The sequence below is a fragment of the Solea senegalensis genome, unplaced genomic scaffold (assembly GCF_019176455.1).
Source record: "Solea senegalensis isolate Sse05_10M unplaced genomic scaffold, IFAPA_SoseM_1 scf7180000017095, whole genome shotgun sequence".
In the NCBI taxonomy this organism is placed as follows: Eukaryota; Metazoa; Chordata; class Actinopteri; order Pleuronectiformes; family Soleidae; genus Solea; species Solea senegalensis.
Window position 1 is genome coordinate 27,790 of NW_025322235.1, and position 12,126 is coordinate 39,915.

Genomic DNA, 12,126 nt, shown 5'->3' on the forward strand with positions numbered 1-12,126 from the left:
TGTTGCTGTGATCAGCTCAGAAGTCAGAAAGCTTCCCAACAGATCCTTCTTCAGTGCCCCCTTTGGTATAATGGGGTGGGGAAGCTGACTAAAGACTGTCTGCCTCTGTTGCGCCTCACCTGCTGTACTATCTGGAGTACCATTTGGCTAGTAACAGAACAGTTGGTGGTTCAAATCCCTGGACACGTCAAGGACTGGCATACCCCATAGCAAACAACTCGCGCCCATTCACACCCATTGCTCCCTTGGCGTAGGCAGGCCCAGTGTCCTTGGCTTGCATTGGATGTGCTTGCTCACTGGTGTGTGTGCAAATTAAACTACTAAACTCCACCCTCTTCAAACTTGCGTTACCACGGCTGTTAGATTTGGCAAGGACAAACTTCATGGTTGAAACATTGCTGTGTGAAAGGCTTTTCTGGGATTTGAACCCAGGACCTTTCACGGCCATTGCATTCATTTTCTTTTTATCAAGTGGTCTTGCTTGAGGTAAGTTGAAGATATTTCACCTCTCATCCAAGAGACCCACTCTGCTAATGTGTGTTGGAGTTCACCTTTGTTTGTCAGTGGTTTGCTTGTTGACCCCTAATGGAAAAGAGCTAAGGGCAGCATTGTAGGTGACTAATAGTTGGTGTCTTAGGCCACCTTCTCTGTTGTGTGATGGTTTTCTAGGCTAAAAAAATAAGGTTATTTCATTCCCCTTTCAAACCATATGTCCCCCTTGGCCAGAATGTGGACATTCTCGTCATCAACAGAGTATCTTTTGTTCTTCAGATGCAAATGGGCAGCCCGGTCTGGACAAGTCACAGCTACCCGCCAAGTCAGGATGGCCGAGCGGTCCAAGGCGCTGCGTTCAGGTCGCAGTCTCCCATGGAGGCGTGGGTTCGAATCCCACTTCTGACAGGATAACTTTTGGGGCAGCCGGACTTTGCCTCATAACAGAACAGTTGGGCGTTCAAATCCCTAGACACGTCAACAATTGGCCTAGCCCATAGCAAACTACTTGCCCCCATTCACAGCCATTGCTCCCTTGGTGTACTCAGGTGGTGCCCACTGCTCCTTGGATTCCCTGCATTCGGTGTGCGTGCGCAAATTAAACGACTCTTTAAGCATGCGAGATTCCAGCTTGGTCACATTCACTACACTTGGCAAAGACTTGACTGGTTTCATGGTTGAAACAGTGCTGTGTGAAAGGCCTTTCTGCAAGAATCGTAGCGCAAGTCCCAGGAAACAGGGAACTCCCACATCTCAAACGTTATAATTGGACCACACCTGCAGAGGGCTCGTCCGGGATTTGAACCCGGGACCTCTCGCACCCGAAGCGAGAATCATACCCCTAGACCAACGAGCCTCTATAGAGGGGAAATATTCTATGTAGGTGTCGTGTTACAGATTTTATGTGAGAAATACTCATCAAGAATGGGTCACAGAGCTTTTGAGTCTACATCTGCAAACCCGCAATTCCACCTCACTCACAAAGGACTTACATTGATGAGGCTTTATGCTTGCAATAGTTCAGTGGATGTTTTGTGTGGGATTTTGAATGTGGGACCTCTTTCAGCCAAAGTGAGAATAAGACCAACAAAATGTACTCATTTCTCCAGGGAAGCATGTCTGCTAAGGCCTAAGATTACGATAAGATAACATGTTTTAGGATAACATGTTTTAGGGGGCTGTATAGGGCTCGTCCGGGATTTGAACCCGGGACCTCTCGCACCCTAAGCGAGAATCATACCCCTAGACCAACGAGCCACGAACCTTGCGCTATTTTATATGTAGGTCTCCTGTTACAGATTGTATGTGAGAACTATTACAATATCACCAGATTAAGTTAAAAAGACAAGGGAAATTGGGAAAAGATACTGTTGGACTATGTTTTATGTTCTGTCTGTGAAGGTTCTTAGACATCCAGATCATTGTCAGGAGTTTGCTGTGGACAACAAGACTTGCTGGAGTTAGGTTGAAGATGTTTTAACGCTCATCCACGAGGCTTCTTCACTTCTGACTGTCTTGTGGATAAAAAAAAAAATCCAGGTATTTAGCCTCTGTAAGCTGGATACATGTAAAGAAAACGTTACATTGAACAACGCAGGTCGTTCACACTCTGACCCACTTCCGGGTAGTTAGTTTCACCTGAGTCAAGTTGGGAATGACCGTTGTTGGGGTCACCTGAGAGACACCTCACAGAATAAGTGTAAAAATCCAGCTTCTGACCAGAGTGGTATGATGTATTCTGTAACAGCCCAGACCACAATCCAGTGATGTCAGCACTCTGAACTCTGAATCCAGCAATCCGAGTTCAAATCTCGGTGGAACCTGTCTTTTTGGTATTTACGCTAGCCAAATTGATGAAGAATGAAATGTGGCACAGCTTGGAAAAAGACTGCAAGTTTGTCATGTTGCTGTGATCAGCTCAGAAGTCAGAAAGCTTCCCAACAGATCCTTCTTCAGTGCCCCCTTTGGTATAATGGGGTGGGGAAGCTGACTAAAGACTGTCTGCCTCTGTTGCGCCTCACCTGCTGTACTATCTGGAGTACCATTTGGCTAGTAACAGAACAGTTGGTGGTTCAAATCCCTGGACACGTCAAGGACTGGCATACCCCATAGCAAACAACTCGCGCCCATTCACACCCATTGCTCCCTTGGCGTAGGCAGGCCCAGTGTCCTTGGCTTGCATTGGATGTGTTTGCGCAAATTAAACTACTAAACTCCACCCTCTTCAAACTTGCGTTACCACGGCTGTTAGATTTGGCAAGGACAAACTTCATGGTTGAAACATTGCTGTGTGAAAGGCTTTTCTGGGATTTGAACCCAGGACCTTTCACGGCCATTGCATTCATTTTCTTTTTATCAAGTGGTCTTGCTTGAGGTAAGTTGAAGATATTTCACCTCTCATCCAAGAGACCCACTCTGCTAATGTGTGTTGGAGTTCACCTTTGTTTGTCAGTGGTTTGCTTGTTGACCCCTAATGGAAAAGAGCTAAGGGCAGCATTGTAGGTGACTAATAGTTGGTGTCTTAGGCCACCTTCTCTGTTGTGTGATGGTTTTCTAGGCTAAAAAAATAAGGTTATTTCATTCCCCTTTCAAACCATATGTCCCCCTTGGCCAGAATGTGGACATTCTCGTCATCAACAGAGTATCTTTTGTTCTTCAGATGCAAATGGGCAGCCCGGTCTGGACAAGTCACAGCTACCCGCCAAGTCAGGATGGCCGAGCGGTCCAAGGCGCTGCGTTCAGGTCGCAGTCTCCCATGGAGGCGTGGGTTCGAATCCCACTTCTGACAGGATAACTTTTGGGGCAGCCGGACTTTGCCTCATAACAGAACAGTTGGGCGTTCAAATCCCTAGACACGTCAACAATTGGCCTAGCCCATAGCAAACTACTTGCCCCCATTCACAGCCATTGCTCCCTTGGTGTACTCAGGTGGTGCCCACTGCTCCTTGGATTCCCTGCATTCGGTGTGCGTGCGCAAATTAAACGACTCTTTAAGCATGCGAGATTCCAGCTTGGTCACATTCACTACACTTGGCAAAGACTTGACTGGTTTCATGGTTGAAACAGTGCTGTGTGAAAGGCCTTTCTGCAAGAATCGTAGCGCAAGTCCAAGGAAACAGGGAACTCCCACATCTCAAACGTTATAATTGGACCACACCTGCAGAGGGCTCGTCCGGGATTTGAACCCGGGACCTCTCGCACCCAAAGCGAGAATCATACCCCTAGACCAACGAGCCTCTATAGAGGGGAAATATTCTATGTAGGTGTCGTGTTACAGATTTTATGTGAGAAATACTCATCAAGAATGGGTCACAGAGCTTTTGAGTCTACATCTGCAAACCCGCAATTCCACCTCACTCACAAAGGACTTACATTGATGAGGCTTTATGCTTGCAATAGTTCAGTGGATGTTTTGTGTGGGATTTTGAATGTGGGACCTCTTTCAGCCAGAGAATAAGACCAACAAAATGTACTCATTTCTCCAGGGAAGCATGTCTGCTAAGGCCTAAGATTACGATAAGATAACATGTTTTAGGATTCCTTTTCTTTGTATAAAGGTGAGTCAAGTAGGTCTCTCCTTCCAATCTCTTTATTTCTCAATAGTCTTCACTTTCATTCAAAATCCCTATTGATCATGGTTGACAGGTTCATAGAGTTTGCCACTTTAAATGTGCAATACCACCACAGTCACAAACAACTCGCATTAGTAAGGACGGAATTTGTAGTTGAGATAGGGCTCGACTGTGTGAGTCATTCAGTACATTTGGCAAGGACAAACTTCATGGTTGAAACACTCTGAGATTTCAACCCAGGACCTTCGACTGCTATTGCAAAGCCAACAGAGCAGAAGTTGCAGGTAAGCGTGACGTCCTGACAGAAGAACGGGGGCTGTATAGGGCTCGTCCGGGATTTGAACCCGGGACCTCTCGCACCCTAAGCGAGAATCATACCCCTAGACCAACGAGCCACGAACCTTGCGCCATTTTCTATGTAGGTGTCCTGTTACAGATTGTATGTGAGAACTATTACAATATCACCAGATTAAGTTAAAAAGACAAGGGAAATTGGGAAAAGATACTGTTGGACTATGTTTTATGTTCTGTCTGTGAAGGTTCTTAGACATCCAGATCATTGTCAGGAGTTTGCTGTGGACAACAAGACTTGCTGGAGTTAGGTTGAAGATGTTTTAACGCTCATCCACGAGGCTTCTTCACTTCTGACTGTCTTGTGGATAAAAAAAAGAAATCCAGGTATTTAGCCTCTGTAAGCTGGATACATGTAAAGAAAACGTGCATTGGATGTGTTTGCTCACTGGTGTGTGTGCGCAAATTAAACTACTAAACTCCACCCTCTTCAAACTTGCGTTACCACGGCTGTTAGATTTGGCAAGGACAAACTTCATGGTTGAAACATTGCTGTGTGAAAGGCTTTTCTGGGATTTGAACCCAGGACCTTTCACGGCCATTGCATTCATTTTCTTTTTATCAAGTGGTCTTGCTTGAGGTAAGTTGAAGATATTTCACCTCTCATCCAAGAGACCCACTCTGCTAATGTGTGTTGGAGTTCACCTTTGTTTGTCAGTGGTTTGCTTGTTGACCCCTAATGGAAAAGAGCTAAGGGCAGCATTGTAGGTGACTAATAGTTGGTGTCTTAGGCCACCTTCTCTGTTGTGTGATGGTTTTCTAGGCTAAAAAAATAAGGTTATTTCATTCCCCTTTCAAACCATATGTCCCCCTTGGCCAGAATGTGGACATTCTCGTCATCAACAGAGTATCTTTTGTTCTTCAGATGCAAATGGGCAGCCCGGTCTGGACAAGTCACAGCTACCCGCCAAGTCAGGATGGCCGAGCGGTCCAAGGCGCTGCGTTCAGGTCGCAGTCTCCCATGGAGGCGTGGGTTCGAATCCCACTTCTGACAGGATAACTTTTGGGGCAGCCGGACTTTGCCTCATAACAGAACAGTTGGGCGTTCAAATCCCTAGACACGTCAACAATTGGCCTAGCCCATAGCAAACTACTTGCCCCCATTCACAGCCATTGCTCCCTTGGTGTACTCAGGTGGTGCCCACTGCTCCTTGGATTCCCTGCATTCGGTGTGCGTGCGCAAATTAAACGACTCTTTAAGCATGCGAGATTCCAGCTTGGTCACATTCACTACACTTGGCAAAGACTTGACTGGTTTCATGGTTGAAACAGTGCTGTGTGAAAGGCCTTTCTGCAAGAATCGTAGCGCAAGTCCCAGGAAACAGGGAACTCCCACATCTCAAACGTTATAATTGGACCACACCTGCAGAGGGCTCGTCCGGGATTTGAACCCGGGACCTCTCGCACCCAAAGCGAGAATCATACCCCTAGACCAACGAGCCTCTATAGAGGGGAAATATTCTATGTAGGTGTCGTGTTACAGATTTTATGTGAGAAATACTCATCAAGAATGGGTCACAGAGCTTTTGAGTCTACATCTGCAAACCCGCAATTCCACCTCACTCACAAAGGACTTACATTGATGAGGCTTTATGCTTGCAATAGTTCAGTGGATGTTTTGTGTGGGATTTTGAATGTGGGACCTCTTTCAGCCAAAGTGAGAATAAGACCAACAAAATGTACTCATTTCTCCAGGGAAGCATGTCTGCTAAGGCCTAAGATTACGATAAGATAACATGTTTTAGGATTCCTTTTCTTTGTATAAAGGTGAGTCAAGTAGGTCTCTCCTTCCAATCTCTTTATTTCTCAATAGTCTTCACTTTCATTCAAAATCCCTATTGATCATGGTTGACAGGTTCATAGAGTTTGCCACTTTAAATGTGCAATACCACCACAGTCACAAACAACTCGCATTAGTAAGGACGGAATTTATAGTTGAGATAGGGCTCGACTGTGTGAGTCATTCAGTACATTTGGCAAGGACAAACTTCATGGTTGAAACACTGCTGTGTGAAAGGCTTATCTGAGGTTTCAACCCAGGACCTTCGACTGCTATGGCAAAGCCAACAGAGCAGAAGTTGCAGGTAAGCGTGACGTCCTGACAGAAGAACGGGGGCTGTATAGGGTTCGTCCGGGATTTGAACCCGGGACCTCTTGCACCCTAAGCGAGAATCATACCCCTAGACCAACGAGCCACGAACCTTGCGCCATTTTATATGTAGGTCTCCTGTTACAGATTGTATGTGAGAACTATTACAATATCACCAGATTAAGTTAAAAAGACAAGGGAAATTGGGAAAAGATACTGTTGGACTATGTTTTATGTTCTGTCTGTGAAGGTTCTTAGACATCCAGATCATTGTCAGGAGTTTGCTGTGGACAACAAGACTTGCTGGAGTTAGGTTGAAGATGTTTTAACGCTCATCCACGAGGCTTCTTCACTTCTGACTGTCTTGTGGATAAAAAAAAAAATCCAGGTATTTAGCCTCTGTAAGCTGGATACATGTAAAGAAAACGTTACATTGAACAACGCAGGTCGTTCACACTCTGACCCACTTCCGGGTAGTTAGTTTCACCTGAGTCAAGTTGGGAATGACCGTTGTTGGGGTCACCTGAGAGACACCTCACAGAATAAGTGTAAAAATCCAGCTTCTGACCAGAGTGGTATGATGTATTCTGTAACAGCCCAGACCACAATCCAGATGAAAAGTTTTATTGAGAGACGCAGGATTCTCACCCACAACTTCAGGGAAAGACTGTCACCTGAATGCAGGGCCTTCCTGACTCTATACACTTTAAAAACATTTCAACTGCACAGGTGGGTTCCCAGTGGTTCCCAGTGGTTCCCAGTGGTTCCCAGTGGTTCCCAGTGGTTCCCAGTGGTTCCCAGTGGTTCCCAGTGGTTCCCAGTGGTGTAATGGTTAGCACTCTGGACTCTGAATCCAGCAATCCGAGTTCAAATCTCGGTGGAACCTGTCTTTTTGGTATTTACGCTAGCCAAATTGATGAAGAATGAAATGTGGCACAGCTTGGAAAAAGACTGCAAGTTTGTCATGTTGCTGTGATCAGCTCAGAAGTCAGAAAGCTTCCCAACAGATCCTTCTTCAGTGCCCCCTTTGGTATAATGGGGTGGGGAAGCTGACTAAAGACTGTCTGCCTCTGTTGCGCCTCACCTGCTGTACTATCTGGAGTACCATTTGGCTAGTAACAGAACAGTTGGTGGTTCAAATCCCTGGACACGTCAAGGACTGGCATACCCCATAGCAAACAACTCGCTCCCATTCACACCCATTGCTCCCTTGGCGTAGGCAGGCCCAGTGTCCTTGGCTTGCATTGGATGTGTTTGCTCACTGGTGTGTGTGCCCAAATTAAACTACTAAACTCCACCCTCTTCAAACTTGCGTTACCACGGCTGTTAGATTTGGCAAGGACAAACTTCATGGTTGAAACATTATTGTGTGAAAGGCTTTTCTGGGATTTGAACCCAGGACTTTTCACGGCCATTGCATTCATTTTCTTTTTATCAAGTGGTCTTGCTTGAGGTAAGTTGAAGATATTTCACCTCTCATCCAAGAGACCCACTCTGCTAATGTGTGTTGGAGTTCACCTTTGTTTGTCAGTGGTTTGCTTGTTGACCCCTAATGGAAAAGAGCTAAGGGCAGCATTGTAGGTGACTAATAGTTGGTGTCTTAGGCCACCTTCTCTGTTGTGTGATGGTTTTCTAGGCTAAAAAAATAAGGTTATTTCATTCCCCTTTCAAACCATATGTCCCCCTTGGCCAGAATGTGGACATTCTCGTCATCAACAGAGTATCTTTTGTTCTTCAGATGCAAATGGGCAGCCCGGTCTGGACAAGTCACAGCTACCCGCCAAGTCAGGATGGCCGAGCGGTCCAAGGCGCTGCGTTCAGGTCGCAGTCTCCCATGGAGGCGTGGGTTCGAATCCCACTTCTGACAGGATAACTTTTGGGGCAGCCGGACTTTGCCTCATAACAGAACAGTTGGGCGTTCAAATCCCTAGACACGTCAACAATTGGCCTAGCCCATAGCAAACTACTTGCCCCCATTCACAGCCATTGCTCCCTTGGTGTACTCAGGTGGTGCCCACTGCTCCTTGGATTCCCTGCATTCCCTGCAAATTAAACGACTCTTTAAGCATGCGAGATTCCAGCTTGGTCACATTCACTACACTTGGCAAAGACTTGACTGGTTTCATGGTTGAAACAGTGCTGTGTGAAAGGCCTTTCTGCAAGAATCGTAGCGCAAGTCCAAGGAAACAGGGAACTCCCACATCTCAAACGTTATAATTGGAACACACCTGCAGAGGGCTCGTCCGGGATTTGAACCCGGGACCTCTCGCACCCAAAGCGAGAATCATACCCCTAGACCAACGAGCCTCTATAGAGGGGAAATATTCTATGTAGGTGTCGTGTTACAGATTTTATGTGAGAAATACTCATCAAGAATGGGTCACAGAGCTTTTGAGTCTACATCTGCAAACCCGCAATTCCACCTCACTCACAAAGGACTTACATTGATGAGGCTTTATGCTTGCAATAGTTCAGTGGATGTTTTGTGTGGGATTTTGAATGTGGGACCTCTTTCAGCCAGAGAATAAGACCAACAAAATGTACTCATTTCTCCAGGGAAGCATGTCTGCTAAGGCCTAAGATTACGATAAGATAACATGTTTTAGGATTCCTTTTCTTTGTATAAAGGTGAGTCAAGTAGGTCTCTCCTTCCAATCTCTTTATTTCTCAATAGTCTTCACTTTCACTCAAAATCCCTATTGATCATGGTTGACAGGTTCATAGAGTTTGCCACTTTAAATGTGCAATACCACCACAGTCACAAACAACTCGCATTAGTAAGGACGGAATTTGTAGTTGAGATAGGGCTCAACTGTGTGAGTCATTCAGTACATTTGGCAAGGACAAACTTCATGGTTGAAACACTCTGAGATTTCAACCCAGGACCTTCGACTGCTATTGCAAAGCCAACAGAGCAGAAGTTGCAGGTAAGCGTGACGTCCTGACAGAAGAACGGGGGCTGTATAGGGCGCGTCCGGGATTTGAACCCGGGACCTCTCGCACCCTAAGCGAGAATCATACCCCTAGACCAACGAGCCACGAACCTTGCGCCATTTTCTATGTAGGTGTCCTGTTACAGATTGTATGTGAGAACTATTACAATATCACCAGATTAAGTTAAAAAGACAAGGGAAATTGGGAAAAGATACTGTTGGACTATGGTTTATGTTCTGTCTGTGAAGGTTCTTAGACATCCAGATCATTGTCAGGAGTTTGCTGTGGACAACAAGACTTGCTGGAGTTAGGTTGAAGATGTTTTAACGCTCATCCACGAGGCTTCTTCACTTCTGACTGTCTTGTGGATAAAAAAAAAGAAATCCAGGTATTTAGCCTCTGTAAGCTGGATACATGTAAAGAAAACGTGCATTGGATGTGTTTGCTCACTGGTGTGTGTGCGCAAATTAAACTACTAAACTCCACCCTCTTCAAACTTGCGTTACAACGGCTGTTAGATTTGGCAAGGACAAACTTCATGGTTGAAACATTGCTGTGTGAAAGGCTTTTCTGGGATTTGAACCCAGGACCTTTCACGGCCATTGCATTCATTTTCTTTTTATCAAGTGGTCTTGCTTGAGGTAAGTTGAAGATATTTCACCTCTCATCCAAGAGACCCACTCTGCTAATGTGTGTTGGAGTTCACCTTTGTTTGTCAGTGGTTTGCTTGTTGACCCCTAATGGAAAAGCGCTAAGGGCAGCATTGTAGGTGACTAATAGTTGGTGTCTTAGGCCACCTTCTCTGTTGTGTGATGGTTTTCTAGGCTAAAAAAATAAGGTTATTTCATTCCCCTTTCAAACCATATGTCCCCCTTGGCCAGAATGTGGACATTCTCGTCATCAACAGAGTATCTTTTGTTCTTCAGATGCAAATGGGCAGCCCGGTCTGGACAAGTCACAGCTACCCGCCAAGGCAGGATGGCCGAGCGGTCCAAGGCGCTGCGTTCAGGTCGCAGTCTCCCATGGAGGCGTGGGTTCGAATCCCACTTCTGACAGGATAACTTTTGGGGCAGCCGGACTTTGCCTCATAACAGAACAGTTGGGCGTTCAAATCCCTAGACACGTCAACAATTGGCCTAGCCCATAGCAAACTACTTGCCCCCATTCACAGCTATTGCTCCCTTGGTGTACTCAGGTGGTGCCCACTGCTCCTTGGATTCCCTGCATTCGGTAAGCATGCGAGATTCCAGCTTGGTCACATTCACTACATTTGGCAAAGACTTGACTGGTTTCATGGTTGAAACAGTGCTGTGTGAAAGGCCTTTCTGCAAGAATCGTAGCGCAAGTCCCAGGAAACAGGGAACTCCCACATCTCAAACGTTATAATTGGACCACACCTGCAGAGGGCTCGTCCGGGATTTGAACCCGGGACCTCTCGCACCCAAAGCGAGAATCATACCCCTAGACCAACGAGCCTCTATAGAGGGGAAATATTCTATGTAGGTGTCGTGTTACAGATTTTATGTGAGAAATACTCATCAAGAATGGGTCACAGAGCTTTTGAGTCTACATCTGCAAACCCGCAATTCCACCTCACTCACAAAGGACTTACATTGATGAGGCTTTATTCTTGCAATAGTTCAGTGGATGTTTTGTGTGGGATTTTGAATGTGGGACCTCTTTCAGCCAGAGAATAAGACCAACAAAATGTACTCATTTCTCCAGGGAAGCATGTCTGCTAAGGCCTAAGATTACGATAAGATAACATGTTTTAGGATTCCTTTTCTTTGTATAAAGGTGAGTCAAGTAGGTCTCTCCTTCCAATCTCTTTATTTCTCAATAGTCTTCACTTTCATTCAAAATCCCTATTGATCATGGTTGACAGGTTCATAGAGTTTGCCACTTTAAATGTGCAACACCACCACACTCACAAACAACTCGCATTAGTAAGAACAGAATTTATAGTTGAGATAGGGCTCGACTGTGTGAGTCATTCAGTACATTTGGCAAGGACAAACTTCATGGTTGAAACACTGCTGTGTGAAAGGCTTATCTGAGATTTCAACCCAGGACCTTCGGCTGCTATTGCAAAGCCAACAGAGCAGAAGTTGCAGGTAAGCGTGACGTCCTGACAGAAGAACGGGGGCTGTATAGGGCTCGTCCGGGATTTGAACCCGGGACCTCTCGCACCCTAAGCGAGAATCATACCCCTAGACCAACGAGCCACGAACCTTGCGCCATTTTCTATGTAGGTGTCCTGTTAGAGATTGTATGTGAGAACTATTACAATATCACCAGATTAAGTTAAAAAGACAAGGGAAATTGGGAAAAGATACTGTTGGACTATGTTTTATGTTCTGTCTGTGAAGGTTCTTAGACATCCAGATCATTGTCAGGAGTTTGCTGTGGACAACAAGACTTGCTGGAGTTAGGTTGAAGATGTTTTAACGCTCATCCACGAGGCTTCTTCACTTCTGACTGTCTTGTGGATAAAAAAAAGAAATCCAGGTATTTAGCCTCTGTAAGCTGGATACATGTAAAGAAACCGTGCATTGGATGTGTTTGCTCACTGGTGTGTGTGCGCAAATTAAACTACTAAACTCCACCCTCTTCAAACTTGCGTTACCACGGCTGTTAGATTTGGCAAGGACAAACTTCATGGTTGAAACATTGCTGTGTGAAAGGCTT

At 45.6% G+C, this 12,126-nt stretch overlaps 14 non-coding genes across 14 annotated transcripts; 5 read left to right on the top strand and 9 right to left on the bottom strand.

Annotated features, from left to right (window-relative positions):
• The first annotated feature begins 817 nt into the window (after positions 1–817).
• trnal-cag lies at positions 818–900 on the top strand. The gene has a single exon. It is a non-coding gene; the product is annotated as a tRNA-Leu (tRNA).
• A 376-nt stretch (positions 901–1,276) lies between these two features.
• Positions 1,277–1,348, bottom strand: trnap-cgg. The gene has a single exon. It is a non-coding gene; the product is annotated as a tRNA-Pro (tRNA).
• Positions 1,349–1,677: 329 nt separating this feature from the next.
• Positions 1,678–1,749, bottom strand: trnap-agg. The gene has a single exon. It is a non-coding gene; the product is annotated as a tRNA-Pro (tRNA).
• Positions 1,750–3,197: 1,448 nt separating this feature from the next.
• trnal-cag lies at positions 3,198–3,280 on the top strand. The gene has a single exon. It is a non-coding gene; the product is annotated as a tRNA-Leu (tRNA).
• A 376-nt stretch (positions 3,281–3,656) lies between these two features.
• On the bottom strand, positions 3,657–3,728 carry trnap-ugg. The gene has a single exon. It is a non-coding gene; the product is annotated as a tRNA-Pro (tRNA).
• A 659-nt stretch (positions 3,729–4,387) lies between these two features.
• Positions 4,388–4,459, bottom strand: trnap-agg. Its single transcript has one exon. It is a non-coding gene; the product is annotated as a tRNA-Pro (tRNA).
• Positions 4,460–5,326: 867 nt separating this feature from the next.
• trnal-cag lies at positions 5,327–5,409 on the top strand. Its single transcript has one exon. It is a non-coding gene; the product is annotated as a tRNA-Leu (tRNA).
• Positions 5,410–5,785: 376 nt separating this feature from the next.
• trnap-ugg lies at positions 5,786–5,857 on the bottom strand. Its single transcript has one exon. It is a non-coding gene; the product is annotated as a tRNA-Pro (tRNA).
• A 2,431-nt stretch (positions 5,858–8,288) lies between these two features.
• On the top strand, positions 8,289–8,371 carry trnal-cag. The gene has a single exon. It is a non-coding gene; the product is annotated as a tRNA-Leu (tRNA).
• Positions 8,372–8,739: 368 nt separating this feature from the next.
• Positions 8,740–8,811, bottom strand: trnap-ugg. The gene has a single exon. It is a non-coding gene; the product is annotated as a tRNA-Pro (tRNA).
• A 659-nt stretch (positions 8,812–9,470) lies between these two features.
• On the bottom strand, positions 9,471–9,542 carry trnap-agg. Its single transcript has one exon. It is a non-coding gene; the product is annotated as a tRNA-Pro (tRNA).
• Positions 9,543–10,410: 868 nt separating this feature from the next.
• Positions 10,411–10,493, top strand: trnal-cag. The gene has a single exon. It is a non-coding gene; the product is annotated as a tRNA-Leu (tRNA).
• A 349-nt stretch (positions 10,494–10,842) lies between these two features.
• trnap-ugg lies at positions 10,843–10,914 on the bottom strand. The gene has a single exon. It is a non-coding gene; the product is annotated as a tRNA-Pro (tRNA).
• Positions 10,915–11,591: 677 nt separating this feature from the next.
• Positions 11,592–11,663, bottom strand: trnap-agg. Its single transcript has one exon. It is a non-coding gene; the product is annotated as a tRNA-Pro (tRNA).
• Positions 11,664–12,126: the final 463 nt, after the last annotated feature.